This window comes from Varroa destructor, unplaced genomic scaffold, assembly GCF_002443255.2.
Source record: "Varroa destructor unplaced genomic scaffold, Vdes_3.0 BEIS01000001.1, whole genome shotgun sequence".
Classification (NCBI taxonomy): Eukaryota; Metazoa; Arthropoda; class Arachnida; order Mesostigmata; family Varroidae; genus Varroa; species Varroa destructor.
The window spans coordinates 27,543,040-27,559,694 of record NW_019211454.1 but is presented as its reverse complement, the minus strand read 5'-3'; the positions used below and the strand labels follow the sequence as shown (position 1 = coordinate 27,559,694).

Below are 16,655 nucleotides of genomic sequence, written 5' to 3'. Positions count from 1 at the left end.
AATAATAACTGTTATTATTATTATTTTTATTGAATTTGTCAAAAGTATCCCAGTCGTCAATCACTGCTAATATTTGAGCATCTGAAATGACGGAATCCATATTAACTGTCGTCATTAAAACTACGCAATTCAATTAAAGTAATTAGGAATAGGTTTTAATAACATGAGACAAGTTTCCACTTATTTCAATCGTTTTTTCAGTCCTTTGAGCCGTTATTTTACGGGACCCGTGAAACAAATGACGGACATCCAATATGTAGCAATAAAGCTTTCAGTGGTTTTGAAGTGTGTTTGAAGTGTCAAGTGGTTTGAAAAGAAACTGCAATTTGACATAAACTATATGATTTTTTTTGTTTACGATCTTGCTGAATGGAATATACGTGGGCCAGAAGTATGAGTGTTCGGTCATCCAGTCACGATTATTGTCTGAACTTACAAAAGATCGTGCCAAACATATACTGGATAGGGATGATTTCTCCGGATCATTAGATATAGCGATATCAGTGAACCAAGCATACGAATATCGCGCTCACCCTTTAGCTCTTTGTTTAAAATGGAATGAAAAACGCGCGCATCCACAAACGCTTGTTAAGGTTCCCCTACGCTATAAAGTTTTGCAGACGCCCTCACACTTTACGAGGCCTAGCCTTGGGGCCTGTGACAAGGAGTTGTTTTAACTGCTGACTTAATTTTCTAGCACTGTGTAACTACGGGATGAACGGGACGTCGAAAACAATTAGTTTGATAAAGGTATATCTTCAAAATGCTGCATTGACTAAGTGTTATAATGGGTTGAAAAAAGAAGATCCTCAGTTCGTGAGGTTGTTCCGGATACATGATGAAAAAAATGAGGCAAAAAGGTATGGCTTGATGAAAATTACAAACGTGCACGTCACGAGCCACAACGTTACTGATTGTATCGGTACTGATTGCATATTATTATTAGTTACTATATAATATGGCATATTATTAGCGAATTGTATAAGATAAATTGTCGATCTTTTGTAGGTATGGCATCAGGAGAAGATTCCCGATAGACCCGAACCGAGTATCGGGCGCTTGATTGATCGGGATTGATAGTCTGGACCCTTGACTACCTACTCTGACGAGGGGTGATTTTATTAGGAAAAGTATATATTTATGGTAATTTGTGCATCTTGTAGCATGTGACCTGAAGAATTAGGTAAACGTAGCTAAGGTAAAATGAACAGAAGTTCTCTGAAAAGGCTGTTTCGTAAACTAATATCGTTGACGAATTTCTGTTTTTGAAGTTCAAAAGTAAGTACGGCGTACATTACGGATGAGAATTTTGCATATATTTAATGAGCTCGTTGTGATTGTATAAGTGAAATGACTTGAGAAAGTGGAAAAACTTACACTTAATAACATAAAAAAATCATTATTGTTGATAATGAAGTTTCGAGTTATTGTTTATTTAATTAAGTTCCAATAATTCTCGAAGTAATCGTTCTTGAAACACGTTATCTATCTGCCAGAATTAATTTTAATGACGCATATTTTTCGTATGAATGATGTATGACCACATGAGCGAATTCGCAGCTTCGCGCCCGTATTTGTAGTTTAAGACTAAGAGCGCTGATCTACTTGTGTTTGTGTCTCAACTTTGGTACGTTTCCCGTTATTGCGTTTCGCTTTCTCACTGTGGCAACCTATGAAGTCAATCTGTTTTGAGTTCGACGGACCAGTTGAATCGGGTCCCCCGACCGAGTACAATCGAGTGGAGCGTTGTCGCTTCTTGGCGGGCTCAACGCTTGCCTCTCACTATGCTTAACAGTTTAGTCCGGCGACCTACGACGTGCATCCAGTCGACCTGCAGGGATACCGCCTCGAGTTCGACCCGGAGGACCGAGGGAAAAGCTGTCAGCAGGAGTACCAAAGGCCGCGCGTATACAAGTTTATTTAATTAAATCCAAATTCCAGCAGCTTATTCGGCCTGAAGAGGCAGGCGGCATCTGTTCTGCTGAGTCGTTTGGTTCGCTCAGACACTTTGCTGCATCTCCATCGTCCGCAGTGTCAATTCCCTTCCGGCTGCCCCACCCCTGCACGAAGACCCGATAGACTCTAGTGACTCGGTCAGTGCATATAAGCACACACGCACACCCCAGACAACATAGATCCTTGCACAGCGTCCTACTCCTGCAGCTTTTGAACTCTGATAGGTCGCAACCCGTTCAGCCCACAGCGAAGTCGACCTCTCTCTCGCTTGCTTGTTTTTGATAGCAATGGATTTTGCTGTGCATAGACTTCATTTGCCGACCCAATCGAGGAGACGAATGCGTATTTTAGTCAACGTCCATATATAATACCTACATGTGTATACATGGGAGGATTAACACCCTTGTAAAATGGCTGCCATACGTGCAGACTAAGACGAACGTTGACGGTGCAAACTTGATGCGTGTTACAAAGGTACTAGGTAGACATACATCTCAACTGAAATATTTCCATATGCCAGGAATAGTTTTAAACGGCTAGACTCTATCAACAAATGACTTACGTTCAAATAAAAAAATTTCTAATTGACACATATATTGTCTTTCTATTTAAAGCGAGATGTAGCCAAGTAATCATTGTACTCCACTTGTTGCCGCGGTAGCTAAAACGGTTTTGTCTGCAGGCGCCCACCTGAGCCCTATGGAGCATACGCTTACTACGAAATGCCGCAGGCGCCCTAGTCTGCAGAGGACGAGATAGATTGCAAGCAACTGAAGAGCTTTACATGCGACGACCGACGGTATCATCTATGCGTGGCTGAAATTGTCGACTAAATAGGACGAAAATAAGATTTTTTTTGCAAAGTTTAAAAATATAGCATTAGATGTGATAATGTCAGTTTGGTTAACCACCGGAATCGACTTTATTGCGAACATGATGTGAGCTGCAGTTTAACTACAAGCATTTCTATACAACTGAGTAATAAGTTCTCCGGGTAGTAGTTATTATCGTTTGTAACTGCAAAAGACGTTGAAAATTATTGTTGGGGCAAAAGGTTAAGAAATTAGCAACAGGCCTTTTGCGATATCCCTGTTGACACAAAGGCGACAAATAGGCCCAACGCTAATGCTGTTTGTAAAGGGTATTGGGAACACTCGTCTGATAGCATGTTCTTTATTGTATCGCGTTTTGTTAAACAAAGCTTATCAACTGCTTACCACTGTTCCCATTCTAGTCCAGTATCAATAAACAGGACAACAAAGAGAATATGAACTTTGAAATATATTACGAAGACAAATAGGCTGTTTCTTTTTCGACAGGCACAGCGCGCCTGAGATGAACGATAAATCTTGCCTAAGCTCAAGCGGAAGCTGCACTCATTGAATTGTCCTCACTAAGCACAAGATGTTATTGTGGCTTGCTTTCATTAGTCAGATTCGAATTCACATGTGCTGGACAATGAGAAATGCCACAAACAGTAAAATAATTTAAAAATATCGGAACTTCTTCGAAAGCTCTGTGTGTCTGAAAACGTTTCGTTAACGCACACCTGTATGAACTCCATCGTTCTTCAAAAGCGTTATTACAATTCGTTTGCAACAGCCCATATCGCTTCGTTCCCCATTTACCCTAAAGTTAGATGGGTATTTTTGGGCCTTAATTTATTTATTGCATTTTGAGGGTTACGTTTAGTTGCTTTCTAAAGCAGCAGAGAGCACATTGTCTCTTGATTAATTAACGGGAAACATTTACATACATACAGTTAGTATACACGCCGCTGAATGGAATAACTTTAGATGACTTAACTGAATGAAATTTGTTTCGAATTTAAACGAAATTTGTATGTGCTGACAAGGACGTTGCTCGCGTCTTTCGGCTCAATTGCCACCGGTATTTTCAAGCAGGGGCCTTATCAGCTCACGAATAATTTTTCCTTCCGAATAATAATAGCTTCCTTGGTGTTTAGTAGTAGATGCGACACTTCTCTGTTTTGTATCCATTTCAACATTGTTGGTTAAAAACCATTAATCTCTCGGATGCTTCGTTTGCGCAGTGGGGACAGATGTCGCTAGTTTCTATACGCATTTTTTTTTTATCACTACGAATAGTTTATTCATAATCTGTCTCTTTAGCACTAATAACAGATGCCCTGACTTCTGTATAAGCAGAAAAGACCTGGAGATCCAGGCCTCTTGGGGAACTGAACAGTTCCCGTCCTCTACCTTGCTTACAAATCAATACCATTTGCACTTCAACACCAAGAAATCGAATATCAAACGTAAACTTCTTATACGAAACCGTGACCTTATCAAATAACAATGACAACAATTTAACTACGATCGCACACAGCTACGACCGTACCAAATCTAAAAAAAAAAAAAGTCACGGGATTAGATAAACGACGGAACGATACATTCTAAAAGCATTGGAATGATAAATCACGACACGTTACTAACTAATTCGTTTATAAGATTTTTGTCAAGCAAAATTGAATTTGGACGAGGGGACGTAAGAACAGTGCATGTATAATATCGTTGTTATTATTATTATCTTCACTATTATCATGATCATCGGTTTCAGCCCGTACTGTGATTGGAAAACACTCCCACCTGTTGCACTCACCGTTTATTATGAATGAACGATACTTAGGTACGCGTATTGTCTAACGGTCGTTCACTCCATGTTTAGGTTCCAGAATTCTCTTTGGTTCAGTTTCAGTTCCTGCTTCCTTAACTCGTACTGATCTATTTTAATACCTATCGAAATCCGATACTAAAATTTTAACAGCTGAAAAGGTATTTGGACGTGTAGGACGCGTGAGAAATTGCCGGTCAGTTTCATGCTTCTTTCTTCTCTGTATTTGTACGTAAGCCAGAGTTAGAGGACAGTTCATCAGGTGGTTAACGTTACATCATGCCCAATTGCTATGACGAATAGCTACCGTTTAGACCAACGTTTGTTTTTTTTTGTTAAAAAATGAGACGGTCCGTTACGATGACACTCCGTTAAATGGCTATGGCTTGTTGTCAGCTAGAATGCTATGTGCGCTAACAACATTGTCAAATCTGCAACATTGTCAGAGAACCAAAGAGTCGGTGGTTCACAAAAAGTCACCGTGTGGGGGCAAAGGTGCCATTGGGTCCCATATATATTCGCCAATGGTAACGAAACGGCAACAACACAGTCGATGACAGCCTTTGCTTTGACGTACTGGATTATCATCCAATGCTGGATCATCATCGTTATTTGCCTCGAATAAAAATATCTGTACTTATCAGGTAAGTACTGTATATGCTGCCTTTCAATCTTCATTGAGATATGATAATGATGGAGGCGACAAAGGAGCCTTCGGAAAAGATGTAGGCTACATTTCTTCACGATGTCTGTTTTTCGAACTTCTAATAGAAAGACGCTAAATGTAGGCTCCAGGTTTACTTGCACGCCTCATAGAAACCTCACGGTTAAAGCATGCAGTTACGCAACCTACTGCTAAATGTCACTCACCGAAAATGTCTCTTGACTATTTCCTAGCAAAGTAGTTCTCCACATATGCAGTGTTCTACAGCTTCATTGACGCTTTTTGCCCCACGTTGTGACTGCAATGGTATTATATTGTTTTTATTTGTAGAAACTTCAGATAGGTGCAATAGATATGTAGCAGCCGTAAACGAGTGTAGGTCTTCATGAGTATACAACGTCTACCCGGCAAACACATGACTATTATTACATATCTACGACCGGTAATCGAGATCACTGAAGTGTATCCTTTCTCCTAAATCATGCAAGCGATTGTCTGCCATAAAGACAATATGTGAACAACCAAAACAGAAAATGAGTAAAAAATGGGCAGTCCAGGACATTTGCACTATACCTTTTGCTGCAAACAATGACTAGTGGAGACGATGTCATGGTTAGAACGGGTGCATTGTCACTCTCAATGGTCCCGCTCAAAATGTCACTCTAAAGGGAATACGGGTGTATAAATTTATTGCTGACTTATGTAATATAGGACAGGAGGAAGATCCGATATTGCTTTTCCTTCTGGTTTGTAGGTCCTTAAAGAACTATTTGTTCATATATGCAGCTATTGTTGAAACGGTTAGCATGTCGTTAACTTAATAATAATTCTAGGATACTGAAAAGTCGGTGTTTTGTAATTAAAAATCATAAGATTCGTTTAGAAGTTTTTTTACAGTAGCCCGGGCCCAAAATTGTTTCTTATAAAATTATAGGTAGTTTGTTTCTACCTTATTACACAGGGAATAACTAGCGTTGATAATATTTTCTTATCTTAGAGTGATCTTTGATAATTACCCTTCCAAATAAAGATCGTCATTGCATCATATGACGCAGAGGTAGGAAGCTAGGCACTTACGAATTACACCCGCTCTCAGGGTCAATCCTATAACATTGGAAGGGAAATTGAAGAATCACCATCCCTAAGAAGTTGCGAAGTTCTGTTTAGGTAGAGGAGATAGACTTATATTGTTATTTTATCCATTTATGATGGCCATCCAGCCGGAAGCGTGATGGATTCAGTATTAGTATATATATAAATCTTGAGAAGACTTCAGGCTAACTAATACAGCAGGCGCGTGGGAAGCTTGTCGTGGGTCGTATTGATTTCAATGCTGTGTACATGCACGATCGACTTAGCCAGCAGTTGTATGATAATCATTAGCCATTGTAGAAGCAAAGTGCCCCGTTTGTTTATTGCTTTTAGCTGTTATTATCAACTGTTGTGTATGGTTTTTTACTGAGGCAATTTCCTCGAAATGCAAAAATAATTTCGGTATTGTAAGCGCTAGACAATAATCCGTTTACCATTAATCATATATACTTACATACTGGGGCAGGAATAGCTGATCGGCTGCCCTGGGGATGGAATTAACTTACGCTAGAGCAGCGTTGTTAATGAGAACGCTGCTGATTCGCACAGTTAGGATTTCCATCGAGCGTCGTTCACTCTAAAACCGGAAAACAAATATAATAAACTACAATGGTCAGAATCTAATTACTTAGAATAATAATTATTATTAGAAAAAGTTAGATAATATGGCCTTTGTCGTAATCTTCTACCAGTCCCGTTACAATATTAATGCTATCGAGCTAGTTTCCAGCATGGAAGAGAAGCATCTAGGCAAATAGTACAGAATTTCAAAAGAGGATCACAACCCGTAGCTGTGGAAGTAAGCACATCGACACAGAACAGACCACGTTTTCGTGTTCTTCGTTTTACTGGATTTTAGTTTTACGTGTGATTAGTTTTACTAGATCTTGAATAGCTTGCGTATTAAGGCATCTAACAAATAGATAATAGCACGTCCGTAAGAATGTACCATTGTTATATGTCGTGTAGGTGTATTGACGACTATTGTGATATGCAATTGAATCTAGTGATCTTTGTCCACCATCTTGAACCTTACGAGCTCATGGTCTGCGGACGAATATTGCTTTCAAGGCAAGCAAAGTATAAAGGACACTCCAAGGAAATAGTTTTTCACAGTTGCGTTAATACCAAAGGACTCCCTTTGCTTTGTTATGTGTAGATCTTGCGAAGACAAAAGTGATACTAGATCATCACCTTGGTACATAAAGGAATGGAGAATCAAGTGTAGATAAAGGTCCACAGTTGAATCACTTACTTTTTCATTATTTTTAGAAATCATTGGTAAATCATATTTAAAAACTTCAATTTGCCGGACGACCTGCCCCTCGATTCCTCAAAATGGTCCTTACAACAAGAGAAAATTGATCGCATCTATTTCGATCTTCCTAGCGGGTTTGATTGAGCGAAACATTTAACTGACAGTAACGTAGACATGCGTTTATTACCAGAATGTTCAGTCTGTACTTGGACCAGTAACCTGTTTGAAACGTTCGTCATGACGCTCATTAAGGATCCCACAGCGGACTGTGCATATCTCCCTTCATTGTATTTTTATTTTACATGAAACACAACTAATCTCTAAAGGAGTCTCTCGTCAACTAGACTCCGACGATTCGTCTTCAACTGTTACATAGGTTTCTTTGAACACCAATGATAGTGGCCACATCTTACAACTAGCAATAAGTCCTGGGTTCTTTTGGGTAACGGTTACTTTACCGATAGCCGTAATATTATCGAAAAATCTCTATGTATATGTTTTTACCAAGCGTTTATTTCGATTGTAAACCCATTTAGTAACGTCGGCAGCATGACAATATTGGAAATAGATTTTGCCACCAGTACTTTATATGACCCTTTTATTTTACCCCCTTAGTTGGTAACGTAGTTTTCTTCTGCTTCATTATGAAAACGTCGTAAGCTTTTTAGTCGTTCCTGCAAAAGTTCTTGAGCTTGCTTGTGCTATGAAGTTTAGAGGCGAGTAGGTTCCGAGACTTACATTGATAGTCTATCTACTGTTATAAACTATCATATGTAAATGCGCCAATACGTGGACGTGCAACAATAGACTTCCAAGGGTTAATAGCATTCAATAATATTTTAGTAGGAAAAAAACTCATTTTCAAGGTGGCTTTATCAGATTTTCAAGAGAAACTGCAACTTAAAAAAGGGATGACAATATACAGATTTGTCAAACCGGGCCAAGAACTAAGTAGGTCATAAACTGCTTTATCTACCTTAAGAATTCTTTTATCTATCTAGTTATTATAGTGTATGTATTTGCATTTCACTTTATGCTAGTAACTCACGGTTTCTTTTTTAATAACGCGGTTTAATGTTAGTATATATTCACGCCTAAAACAGTATTGATCTAATGTGCCAGTTATTATAACCATTATATGCCTTTCCTTGGAGTAAAAGAAGCGCATTACAGTTTACATAATGATTGAAGTTTGGACGAGGTCGAAGCAAGGGAGAAACCAGATTTCAACCGTTTGAAAAATACTAAATGCCAGAAATCTGTTGAATTTAGCGGATCTTCATTTCAAAGCCTCGCTTTGAAGATGGAAACTCGTTCAGTTCAGCACGACATGCTACCCAAATATACCCAAAATTCATCACGATGTACGAACTTCCAGCATGGATAGACGAAGGCAATGATACTGTAGCTCCGCGCAACGTCAAACTTGTCGGGTAATTCTTTGGACTACTTATTATGGAAGAGTGTCTTCGACGATAACTTGAAGCTAATTTATAAACGACATCTTGATTCAATGTAAATATATTATTTCTGCGCATGCTCCACAGACCGTAGGCGTGTAGAACACTTACACTTAAGTGCCGTTAAAAGGAAGATTAAAGTTGGCTTGTTACCTCTAAAGGAAAAAGACACAAAAGGCTCTATTAACGGATATCTGATTGAAGTTGAGGATTTGGAAGGTAAGACGATAAAAAACTTCAACATGGCCAATGGCGTCGGAAGGCTTTTTGTGGGTACCGGAAAGCAGTATACCTGGTTTGTTGTATCTTTCACATGTAAAACACCATCTTCAAGTGAAACTTGTCTGAAAAACTCTGTAGCTGACGAGCCTTTTGTTCGAAAAGCGTTGAACACTTAGAGTCTCAACTGTTCGACGACTTAAAAGGTAACCTCGTTTCATTTATCTTCTTGGAAAACTTATGGCTACTGCTCTTGGCTTCACTGACTCATTAAACGTATTGAGGTAACGTCAATTAGAAGTATTTACTATGTCGACTACTAAAGTTATTTATTGTATCTTGGAACGGTTAAGTAGAACCGCATATATTTTTCGAATTTATCTTTTTAGCTCACGAAGGAATATAACCTTTAAAAACGGGTAATCGCTGAGTTTCGTTACTATGTAGTAATGATGTAGGCTTATTTGTACCCGAAAAGTTCTACATTCGTCATTATAGTACGTCTGATTTTTACAGGTATTGCATCGATATAAAACTATTACCTATGACCTCGCTCGAAGAAGCCGGAAGATCTACTACTGCGTAACCTCAGCGATCTCAGCGACATGTATGAAAACTAACAAAGATACTGGGTCAAAAAACAAGCTATAACAATAATAACAGGTGGACCTTTTGAGTAAGAAGCTTGGGTTGGACCTAAAACCCATCAGCGTCACCACATGTAGAATTTTCGGACAGATAAAATTACCTTTGTCTTTAATAATCCTTTATAGGTGCCTAATTAACGTTATCCTTTCTCAAGCTCTCCATCTATATCACTCCTAACTCCCAGCGGATTCGGTGATGGCTGTATTTTAAGTATTCGTTTCAGTTCCAGGTCGCCTTTATTACACCGATAGAAACAGATCTGTCACAAATTTCAGCAGTCTTTATAAAGGTCAGATTAACAGTAGCTCTGTTATATGATTACTGCACAGATGTCATTATTCAAGATCATGCGTAGATAAAAGAGCGATATTCATGCAAATGTATGTATATATATACATATGCATGCAGAATGTCGGAAATGCTTTCCTAGCTAAAGAGAAAATTGACCAAGAATTTAATGATAGGTGTCATCTTATCCCACATTACCATGTCAGCTATTTTCCCCTTATGTTGGTGGATTGCGCAAGGTTTATAAAATATGATATATCGTTGAAATCTACCGAACCGTGCGCGTGACATTAAGCATGTGTGCCTATTCCGTCCTTCAAAATGGCCTACCACTGCGTCTTCACTAACGATTCAGTTTATACGCTTACTTATATCAAGTATATTGAAGTACTTTATAGACTGATACCATGGAGGTACTCTCTGCGAAACTAATGATTTCGTTGTGCTTTCTTTTGTTCAGATTTCAGTGGCATTCGATAATTTGTACAGACCAGGTAGACTCAGACAAATCTGAAGGACGAAATCTCTTAATAAAACCCCTGCGTTTTGCACTGTATTATCAATACCCTTTTTTCATCAATAAAGAAAGCATAGCTGTACAGTCCCCGGTGTCCACTATCTACGGTCTCTTTTGTGGGCATCTTTGTGAGCATGAGATATTATGATGAACTATACTGTGACCAACCTTTTTGACATAATTCAGAGCAATGATAATATATATAATGGTCACACATACATTTTCTGATTGAAATTTATTTACCGTGGAACCTGATTAGTGTATCAGTTGTCCGGCTTCGATTTAAGGCTAGAGAATAGATACAGTAATAAGCAAACATCTACAGTGTGTGTTTTGATAACGTATACCTCCATTAATTTGTTGCAAAAACAGCAGATAAACTTTATCCTCTGCGAAAATATAATAGAAATCGATTCGGAACATGAAACTGTGTCCGGTGTTCCCTGTTTACAATCAACTGCGACCATAGCGAATTCGTCAAGTAATTTAATCCGGGGAACCGTCAACTTTGACCGTCTTCAAGAAGACTTTCTGGGCGTGTCTTTTATACTATTAATACATATTCAATTAGTGGTGCGTTTCAAGACAATAGAAGAAGATAAACATCTACAAACATCCTCTCAGAAAGCGTCTGACGTAGCTTGAAACTTTACCAGCCTCCAACCATTGCCTAAGGTTAGCCCTGTGACGACTTTTAAAAATGTTTTCTCTCGTTTTTCATTTTTTATTACTATTTTAAGCACGATTGCACAACAAAGAACGGCAAAGGTGCACGTAAGGTTTTCGTAGAATCATCGAAACCCTGCTTAGCTTAGCAGACGATTGCGTAATCTTCAAAGCATTCTAGAATCGCACTAGCAATGACTAGAGACCTTCTTTGGAAATCAGCACAAAAACCAAGCACGTCAATATGCTTACATACAACAATAGTGAGAATATACTGAAATTAGATTACAACCTAACGAACATCTCTGAGCTTCTGTAGCGTAGGTTAAAAGCGAGGTCCTTTAGTTGTACCTTTGACGCCTTTCATTTTCTTTATATGTATTTATTTTTAGGAAAATTAGGCGAGGGATCGGCCCTGGATTCGTTAAGACAATCAATGGGGCAATCCGAGTTGTCTTTCGTGTACAACACGATTCCAACTCTATATGAATAGCGAAATCGTTCAGCGATTAACGTTATGGGATACGGAGTCTCTGATACCTCATCGATCACTTATACCGGTGAAGGTTTTCAATGAAATAATTGTACGGTCACAATAAGCACCAGTGGATAAACTTAAATGCTGTACGTGTCTTAGTTTTTACCCAGAATCGCATACAGGCAAAGGTAGATTTATGCAAAACCAATAGGCTGCATCTGCTCTATCTGTGATAGGCTGGCAGCACAGTCCCACTGATATAGTCCAAAACCCCCCATGTCCTTATGTTGACCACTAGCTGTATTTCCTCTGATTGTGTACTTATTTTACCTAGGATCTAGAAACGGTCCTATAGAAACGTTGGCAACGGCAATACCGGCTGGCACCACCTTCTCCCCGAACAGTTCTCTGCAGGCCGATAACAAATAAGTATTACGGGGGTCAAGGGACTGCCGTATTTTCCTTCTCTCTTTTCCCTCTTCTGCTCGTTAGTCCGGTCTCAAGCAGCAGCCGTAGCAGATGTGTGCCAAGCGGCGTACTTTCCCAAGCTTCAAGTAGCTCCGTTGCTCGTTTCGTTCAACACACTAAGTGCCAACGGAGTAAGTGGTCCGGCCTCAGCGCAGCGACTGAGTATCGGGTAGGAGGTCTAGTCTAACGGCAGCATTGTAGTTTAGATTGTTCCAAGTGTCTATGTATGCGCCCTCAATTGGGATAGCGGCTAGGAGGGCAGGATCTTAACAAAGCATTGTCTCCTGATGAAGCGTGCGTATCTAGGCACGCGCTAGTAATGTATGAATACTCGAGTATCTATCTAGCGGTCCATTTGATAGTGAAATCCGAGCTAATCTAAGTAAATTGACAGGATGGAGTGAGGTTTCCAATGTCATTCTCTCAAGGCGGACCCCTTTGATAGAGCCTTTCAACCAGCTCTTTTCCTCTCCTTTCTTTTGCTACGTGTAACATATAGCATACACACACACATATATATGTATATACGTATGCGAAAATGGCGCCATTTAAAGAGTTCTTCATGGAAGAGGAAGAATAAGAAAGTTTAGCTCGTCGGTTCGCAGAAAATCAACGGAACTAAATGCTTGCGAGAAATATAGCCGGTATGAAGAGTCTGCAGGTAGCACTCACTAATGAATTTAATAGGAATAAAGGATCCTTAATAACACTCACTATAAACATGAGTATAACAGTAGGCAGAATTATTTTATTGAAGGTACGAAGAACGCTGCGTTATCAGACTTACTTACAGGTTTAAGGTGCATATTAAGATTGCATTCAAAATACCCTGTAAAATAGACGTTCTATTTCGTGTCATAAGAGAATGCTTCTTGATTATGATTTTTATTGAGTCAGCCTTACAGGTAGAGAGTAATCTACTTAGAGCGGGTGTCTACAGTTGAAAAATCTAAATATTACTTATTGAAAGTTTCAAGTACATTATTTTGAGGTTAGACATTATTAACTGTGTTCTAAGCGCGTTCTTTAGGTTAGGCAGCATCTTTTATGCCGAGGGGAATTGACAGTCCTTAGCTTTTTAGAGCTAGAATAACAGAACAAAAGAGGTAAGTGACAAGCACGCAGACCAGCGTTTTCTGTCTACTTGGTGATTCTGTTCTTTGCGACAGGGCTTTTAATTTCGGTAAACGTTAGCCACATGAACCGTGTCCTATGATTACGTCTGTGTCATATGATGCACAAGATGGCGTACCCAACTAGATAGCGTGTCTTTTTCCGACCGTGCATTGAGTACCGAGCTAATGGTCCTGCTCCCGTTTTAACAGAGGAGAGCTCTGACAAACGGATGCACATTCTTATGTGGAATCTTCGTTAAAGATTTATGTCACCAAAATGTCGTATTGATCATACTTGTACCATCTTTTTGACAAAAATGATGAATAAAATACGAGACGTACGCGGGCTATATCACTAAAGAACGATATGAAGATGCTATATAGCAAGCAATTATGCCAACGAATTGTGATTTAATGAACCTTTGCATTGTACTTCCTGTTATATGGAACAAAACTATCGCCGGCTTCATACGCCGGCTTCTAGTCCACCAATAACCTATTTCGTATTCAGGCCTTTTTAATTAAGCTGTTCCTTGTTAGCGTCGTTAAACCGCGTAGATTAATAGAATTACAATTTAACATATATTTACCGGTGGACAGAGGATCCGGCTTTTATTAGGTATTACAGGGATGTTTTCAAATATCCAGTTTGAAACAGCATTTACGAAGCACGGAAGTGTGCCGTTTATTATTAGCATATCTCTTATTGAAAAATTGCAATTTTAAAGGCGGAAGAGTATTTTACCCTATATGCCTCCGGTCTATTTATTATACTAAGCAGAAAAAGAGCAGGTAAGGTTTTACTAAGTTTAGTAATGATAAAGTTTTAATCGCTGAGCCAAATCTCATTATAATAAGTATGGAGTATTTTAGGAATATCGTCGTCATCGTGTTTCCATTGTAGTTGAAAGTATTGTGTAACGCTTATATGTCCGATATTTTGCGATAAGTATGAAATGGTGAATTTCCTCGAGATCTCAACTAGAAGGTAACCATCATGATAGCTATCAACAGGTACGTGTAGCTTGCTTGAATAAACTTGCAGTACAAGCTACTATACAGAGAAATATTAGTAGCATCTACAAAACAATAAAGAGAGTTGACAGTGGGTGTGGCGGTATCCAACAACTAACTCGATGATCAATAACATCAGATGCACGCACTTACAACGGTCACACACACTGGGGCATTTACGCACACACTAGTGGCGCCAAAGCTACAACAGCAAAGTTTGTTCTTTCGACAGTACGACGAACTTTACTCTCCCATGCTTGGCCTAACTCATTTTCCCGCTTTGCTCGAGAGCATTCAAGTGCGTTCACTCGTTGTTGAATTAAGACGCGCGTGGCAACAAGCGACGCTTTACTATGATACACATAGAGACACGAGCTCCGTTGCAGGTTTATGCTCCATTTCAATAGGAAAACCGCTACTCTGGCCAGCTATTCCAAGGAGCTAGTTTAATAAAAAGCCTGCTTTTGTGTCCTATCTTTTCTATCCTTGACCTCAGATCTTAACACGACGTTTCTGGCATCCAACAGTAAGTCTAGAGGAAAGAGAGGCAAAAGAGAAAAATACTGAAGTCTAAAAAGGTGCCTGCGACGACGTCAACGAATCTAGCTGCAGAGAACGTGATGCGTTTGAGTTACGCTTTTAAAGGAACACTGCCGGTTTTGGGTGCGGCTTGGTTTTGGAATAAATTTAAATTGGTCTGGCTGTTTTGAGTGGCCGTCCAACATGCTCGCTTTCGAGTGAGCCGCTCATGGCCACCAGTTTATAGCTCGCTTTGTTTTAGGAAGGATGGCTAGTTTAAGGTTATCACGGCTAGTAAGTGTTTTTGCCACTCACTGAGAAGGGAACTTCCAGTGCAGATATCACTAAGATGGGATGTCTGAACTACTTTGTATATTGCACAGGCCAACATGTCAAGCAACTTCCCAACCTATCAATATCCGTACCCAGTCGACGATCGACTGGTAGCTGTACGCAGCATCTATTGTACTAAGCATTTTACGAATTACAGTCTACAAGGTGCTTAGTAACAAACATCGAATCGTTTTAAAAATTTGTCAACATGTAGATAATAGCTAAAGTAACCATTCGCACAACCCTTACGTAATGTTTTCTAAACATACGTTTAGTCATCAAGCTCAAAGCAAATGTCATTCTTGCTTCAACAAAACAGATGAGGCAATTGGGTTTAATGCTATAATGCGAAGCTCATCATCCGTAAAGCCTTGGGGGGAATCTGACTGCTGCTACTGGTAGTGCTATCGCTTGCTTCATATACAACGGAAGCGGCTCAGCGGGAACTAACAAAGCAGTCATTGCAGGACCAGGACGGCACAAGCCGAGAAAAGAACCATCGATCCTTCTTAATGTTCCGCTTTGAGACCTCGACAAAGTCTCTTAGACAGAAGTCATCTATTGGACTTCACTGGTGTGCTCGATTGGGTCCCTGCATGGCTGTGCTATAGCCAATCGTCGAAGTTCGTTGTCGTGTATAATGCCACAGGCGAGTGTCTACTCACGGCGGATATTAGGCATGACATAAACAGGGAGCTGGGGGAGTATAAATGACAAGTATGAGAAATTGCGGCTATCGCAGTTCGGCGAACCAACGACGATCGGGACTGCAGATGGCAAACTGTTGGGGCAGAAGTTTTTCAGATATCTAGGCGCATATAATCCGAGGTGTTTAGACCTGAACAGTGCACATCCGCTCAGCGTGTTCGGTGATTTTACAGGCACAATTTGTTTTATTACATAGAACGCTATAATACATGCGAACGCAGACACTTGTAGCGTTTATTTACCATAAAAGTTTATGATCGAAGCAGCCAACAACAACCGCCAAGTTCGAGCCTGGACCAGGCTTACGAACCCATAAATAAAAATTTATTTCAATCTAGCTAATCCTTACCGTCGAATGGCCATTTCGTTGCTTTACCTGCCCTTCGTTTCATCCAAGCAGTTTTTCACGGAGTATCCCGCGACACTTACGGCTTTGCGTACTAGAAGACGCGTCCGTCCATATCTATCTGTCTACGCGGAAGGAAGAGAAGGAGATGTTTCTGGTAGCACTCTCCGCGTGGCAATGGCCGCCTGGCCGCCGGCTGTCGTTTATGTTCTTTTCCACCTCCTCTCAACAGCGGCGCTACCCTTTCCTTCGAGGTGGCGAGGGTATTTGGA

At 39.9% G+C, this 16,655-nt stretch overlaps 1 long non-coding RNA gene across 4 annotated transcripts; it reads right to left on the bottom strand.

Annotated features, from left to right (window-relative positions):
- Positions 1–16: 16 nt before the first annotated feature.
- Positions 17–16,541, bottom strand: LOC147758463 (uncharacterized). 4 transcript variants are annotated; one of them, XR_015330641.1, is made up of 4 exons: positions 16,387–16,541; positions 6,801–6,923; positions 4,579–5,552; positions 17–81 (listed from the first exon to the last, which is right to left on the bottom strand). It is a non-coding gene; the product is annotated as an uncharacterized LOC147758463 (long non-coding RNA). The 4 variants fall into 4 exon arrangements; XR_015330646.1 differs by having other exon boundaries at positions 20–81; positions 5,461–5,552; XR_015330640.1 differs by having other exon boundaries at positions 30–4,712; positions 5,461–5,552.
- Between the last annotated feature and the right edge of the window lie 114 nt (positions 16,542–16,655).